Here is a 6000-nt window from a genome sequence, read left to right as displayed (position 1 = left end):
GAAAAAGGTTGGGAAACGCTGCTCTAGGTACTTAATTTTCTTTGTTACAATATCCATAAACGACCGAATACTTCAGTTTGTTCTTTTAGATATACAAGAAGGGTGACTAGATAACGGTAAATGAAAATATGTATATAACATGCAGCAATCTTGCAAGCTGTAAGAATAATTTGTAGAGACACGTTGCTCCAGCCTTGATCCTTGATCGAGTGAATCGAATCTGAATCCTTTATAAGTTTGCTAAATATAATTTTATTTTCTGACAATATTGTTTCGTCAGCATACAAATTTTTATACTTGAAGCTAGGAGTTTCCTCTCAGAAATAGGGCCTACTTTAATCGGAAACAGTCAACGTTTCCAATATGTACCCTATGTGGATCCAGGTTGTCTCCAACAAAATCGTTACTTATATAAGAAGATAACAAACCCATTATTTTGAAACTGTTTGATGTCAACATTGAATGATATCTGGCATGCTTATTAAGTTTTCTGCTATACCTCAATATCGTTCTCGAATGGTAAAAGTAAACAAACAAAAAGAAATTGGCATGGGCAAAACTCAAACCCTAATCTGCTGCGTGGGAATATGGCACTTTATCCATCAGCTCACGCCAAGAACTAGTAAAAGTGGCTCATTTTCATGATTTTCAGCTCACATACTCTTTCTGGCCTGATTGTTTGATAGTTACTTTGTTTAATTCACTGTGGCATTCTATGATTCGTGTGCTTGAAATATTTTAATATGAGAAATCTAATACGTTAGTTTGGAAACTATTCCTTGCAGAACATTCTTCACAAAATTACTGGAAGGTAATGTTTGTTATCTTTTGACTACACTGTTAAGTGAGTGATATATTTTGGTACTTGAAGCCAGTACAACTTTCCTTGGAACTATTTTGTCAGAAACCATTATTTGCGAACTATGCATCAAAAGTAAAAATAAATCTACCCAAATAACTACTACTACTACTACTACTACTACTACTACTACTACTACTACTACTACTACTACTACTACTACTACTACTACTACTACTAATAATAATAATAATAATAAAGTTTACAATTTTGTTACGTAGTTGCATACAAAGGTTTTGCGTAAAACTAAACTTATAAAATTTTTTGTCCAGTAAAAAACTTTGCTCCTGGCCCTTCCGCTAGTTACGCCTATGATGATTAGTAATTAACAATAGACTCTGTGACTAGTAGACATTTTCGTAATAAGTTGCCGAAGTATTATGTTATTACTATATGTTATATTATAGTAATTAGGATTAAGTCGAGCAGCATGCATTTTTGCCGATCCCAAACGTTTCAGCATTCTTGCCAATTTGATGTCGAGAACATAATCCAAACAACCCCTGCGGGGCTTCTAACCCGTTCCTACTACTACTACTACTACTACTACAACTACTACTACATTAGCTGTGGATCTATATAGTACAAGGGCAAACGTACTACTACTACTACTACATTTGCTGTGGATCTATATAGTACAAGGGCAAACTTATTTTAATGAAAATTTTAAAACAATGATCGTTAAATCACTTTTTGAATATTAATTTTAATCTTATTTTAACGAAAGAAGTGTTATAAACATTTTTAAAAGTAGTAAAAAAAACTGTCCGTAGGCAGGATTCGAACCCCCGCCAAAAATGCTTTTGTTACTAGCATGTTACACTAGACCACTCGGCTACCAGAGCCGACAACAATATTCCTTTATTTTGTGCTATATGTAGATCATGTCTTGTGATATCGCATCTGTATCGACCAATCAGATCAGAGGATATGCTGAAACGTTTGGGATCCGCAAATATGCGAGCAGCATGTATACATTAGCATTTTGTACACTCATTCTCAAAACTAGTATTAGAAAATTATTTTTTCGTAAATACTGGATTTATAGGTGAAGGTAACAATATTAACGACCAGTTCCGGGAACCTAACTGGCTGAGTAACAGCACTTGATATTATTTATTTAGGGGTATGTTTAGTACAAGGGGTCCAGAAGCACGTATAAAACACAAAATTTTAGGGAGAAATGAGTGATGCAAGTATTTAGACGTAACATAACGTAACCAAATCTGACCTAACATAAACTAACGCAAGCTAATCTGAACTAACCTAAACTAACGTAATATTAGTAGAAATAAGCGAAATTCTATCATTATTTGGAAAATTATGCAAGACTCCTACACTAATATAACAAACTAAACTAACCTAACGTAACCTAAACTAGCCTAACCTAACTTAAACTAACCAACTCTACCCTGAACTAACCGAATATGAACAGAAATTACCAAAATTGTAACATTTTTTAGAGAAAAGAGCTGGACCCCTTCTGCTAAACATAGGCCTTTATTTATTTCTGCATTCTTACTTCCCTTTATTATTATCTTTAAATAATAATCTATATATATAAAAGAGAACGTACAATTCTTTGTCCGCTCATCACGCTAATACGGCTGAACCAATTTCTTTCATTTTTGGGGGGTTATTAGGATTTGGACCCTAGATGGTTTTTATCATATCACTTTAATTTTTAATTACCAGTGTCTTGAGATAATTGACCATTCAGGTGTCCATAACGTACAAATCCTTTGTTATTAGTTCATCATAGGTAAAAATAAACGTATTTATATGCAACCCGCATGACCGTGTCACTCGGCGGGTTAACATAAATGACAGGCGATATACAGCGGAAAATAGCTTGAATCTTCTGTTTAAAATTTTTTAATTGATTTGCTTATTTTTACAGACACTTTTACAATATGCCAGCACCGGGATGACCGCAGCGAAGCGGGGCGGGTTAACATAAATGACAGGCGATATAATGTTAAGATTTACTGCAATCTTCTATGGTTTTTATCATATCACTTGAAAGCGAAAAAGTAAAAATTATCTAAGTAACAAAGTTTATTGCGTTCCGGGGTGACCGCAGCGAAGCGGGGTGAACGCTGCTAGTAAAAATAATAAAAAGTATCATACTCCGAAATTTCCTGAAACTTTCAAAAATTCAACCAAGCTGAATAAGAGAGAGTAGAAAACTCGAAGAATTAAAAATATCTGACGATCAACATGCGTACTTCCCAACCAGCTGTGTTTGGACGATAAAATTTAAGATTGGGGGCACTAGTAGAATTAAGTAAAGAAAAATTATTGCAGGTAATATGGAAGAACGGGAAAAAACATCTATTAGTAGTGTCGGGTTAAATTCCAAAGTTGGGCGTCCGTTTCCAGCAAAATTTTTAAAATTTACAGGAAAGATATGGATAATTTGATCGTTTGTGTGCTTGATAATATATAAAAGTCTCGAAAAATCTGTTTATTTGTTATATATATGCGGCTATAAACATGGGACTATACGGCGAGCGGAGGGAACTACTTGGCGCAAGGTAACCAAACAGTTGCATTGTGGGAAAGAAACGAGCATTTATGTTATGAACATGGCGAATGTACAAGGGCAATGAACTAACAGTTTTAACATTTGTGAAGCAATACGTTGATAACGAGCAAATTTTTTTAAAAGTTTGTGAAGAGCACGAATTAATGAACCTAATAACAAATTACACAAAGTGTGCAGAGGAGATAACAGCGAAAAAACGTGGCGAAAGCGGACGCCCAACTTTGGAATAAATGCCGTAGTGTCAAATGTAGTAAAGAGTTACTGTTGTTAAAAATGAAGTAGCAATAATGAGTAAACGGACGTTATTTTTAAGATTGGAAAATTTGTTCTGTGGTAGTTCCGTAGAGGAAAGCTGCGAATAGAATTGGTGTTCAGAAAACTTAGAATGCATATTACAAACGGGAGTATGTTTAGTACAAGGGGTCCAGAAGCACGTAAAAAACACAAAAATTACAGGAGAAATGAATGATGCAAGTACTTAGACCTAACATAATGTAACCAAATCTAAACTAACCTAAACTAACCTGAACTAACCTCAACTAATCTAATATTAGTAGAAATAAGCGAAATTCTATCACTTTTTGGAAAATTATGCGGGACCCCTACACTAATATAAACTAAAGTAAACTAACCTAACCTAATCTAAACTAACCTAACCTACCCTAAACTAACCGAATGTGAACAGAAATTACCAAATTGTAATATATTTTAGAGAAAAGAGCTGGACCCTTTCTGCTAAACATAGGCCTTACAAAGTTTAAACAAGATAGGCCAAAGTAACTTAACTGGTTTTCTCTTTTTCTACATATGCACAGAGAGTTGGAACTATCCCAGTTTATGGGGGCACGCTTTGTAAAATTTACGGAGGAAACAAATGAGGATTTCGGAAGAGGCACATATAACTAATTCGAATACATGTGGATCTTATTGTAGTATGAGTAAAATATGAAGGCATTACTCGAGCAAACGGTTCTACCAAATTTTGACGGGAAGGGTCTACAACACAGGTCCCCCTGTATAGATTAGTAGCTAGGTTAGTTTCTTTGTGTACCAAAGTTTAATATTTAATTAACATAGTATTGCCCAGCGAGGGAAGGCGGGTTACAGCCCAGCAGGGCACGTCGTTTTCTGTTTTTTACAGCTGAATCGGAGGAGGGACCTGAGTTGCCAATTTTGATACATTTGTTACATTTTCGGGCTAGGTTAAGAGCTTTGTATTTATTTTAGTAGAGCATGCAATCATGAGGAGCTCCATCACTACTAGCAGATCGACTTAGGAGAGCTCAGTATAAATACAGTGTGAAAGTATGGCATAAAAACTACAGTGCATAAAACACGATCCAAATTATGCAAGGTGACCACTAAAATGCATTAATGCTATTTAGGCGAATCAGGGCAGGAGCGCAACAAGGGGGCCTGGGCGGCAGCAAGGGAATGCGTCCTTAGGGAGCAGGCGCGTCAGCGATGGGAGTATACGCAGAAACGAGGATAGTGGAAAAGCACACTTACACATTCAGTACTTTCACTATCACACAAAGTTCATTTCAATATGCTGTGCACTGACAGTAATTATTTATATTCGTACTCATTTCTTCACGAAGAATGTTTCACATCTATTTTACCTGTAAATTTTCTATTTAGTAGAATCTTATGCTCTACTGAACCCATAGGTAGCGTTATAAATCGTGATCTGAATGATGGAAGTATCCGAAAGGTGTCCGACTCGAAAGTCTGTACTTTGGCCATTTCAATGCAATGAATCGTTCAATGAACCGATTCCTCGGAACAGTTCGTTAGGTATCACTAGGAATCAGTTCCTTACGAATGGAATTAGTTAGAAATTATGGTGGTTCCGACTGTAATGATTCTACTATTGTTTACTACATACCATGTTTCAAGTATTGATGCATATAGAATTAAGCGAGCTTCCTATCCTATCAGTCCTAATTTAACAAAACTTGATATACATTAGGTATTAAATAATAGATGAAAGTACAGCAAGAACCACCACATTTTCATAATGAAAAAAATGGAAAAACGAATATATAGTTGAAAGGTAACACCAGAAAATGAAACCAAATAAATATTTTACAACTACGGCATAAATAATCAAAAGTAAATACCTGATAAAACTGAATGCCTAACCAGAGTCGCAACACAAACTTCTCTGCAAAAATTGAGCCACACAGAGAATACAAGTGAACCACCTGCACGCAGAACAAACCACGTGAAATACTGAATACGGTGACACAAAATTACATCACGTCATGGGGGCCGCGGTGGCTCAGTGGTAGAGTGTTCACCTCTGGTGCTTGGGGTCCCAGGTTCGATCCCAGCCCCCTTCAAGTGAACTTTGTGGTGGACAAACACTGTGTGTGTGGGTTTCCTCGGGGTTCTTCCGTTTCCTCCCACTTTCTTTATTTCACCATTTCATTCATTACTCATCATCACCGTGTCCTTTAGCCTAACCGGCATAAGTGTGGGACGCAAAACTCGAAGATTTCATTTCATTTTACGTCACATCATAGCCATAATTCCCAGTGAGGTTAGGTTTACATTGATATTGCACCGCCCGAGCGTAACGTAATGTCAT

The 6000-nt window shown here is 36.1% G+C and overlaps 1 protein-coding gene across 2 annotated transcripts in view; it reads left to right on the top strand.

The window, feature by feature from the left end:
• The first annotated feature begins 3012 nt into the window (after positions 1 to 3012).
• LOC145670446 (mitochondrial inner membrane protease subunit 1) overlaps positions 3013 to 6000 on the top strand; it is a 49056-nt gene continuing 46068 nt past the window's right edge. The window contains exon 1 of one of the 2 annotated variants that reach the window (XM_081739130.1): positions 3013 to 3166. The gene's annotated coding sequence lies outside the window, so the exon portion shown is untranslated. Of the gene's footprint in view, positions 3167 to 3437; positions 3655 to 6000 lie in introns of those variants that run through there. The other variant, XM_081739131.1, reaches the window with a different exon arrangement.

Source organism: Thermobia domestica, chromosome 14 (genome assembly GCF_964235325.1).
Source record: "Thermobia domestica chromosome 14, izTheDome1.hap1.1, whole genome shotgun sequence".
Taxonomy (NCBI): Eukaryota; Metazoa; Arthropoda; class Insecta; order Zygentoma; family Lepismatidae; genus Thermobia; species Thermobia domestica.
Note: the sequence above shows the minus strand (reverse complement) of the source record. Positions and strands in the feature narration are given on the sequence as shown.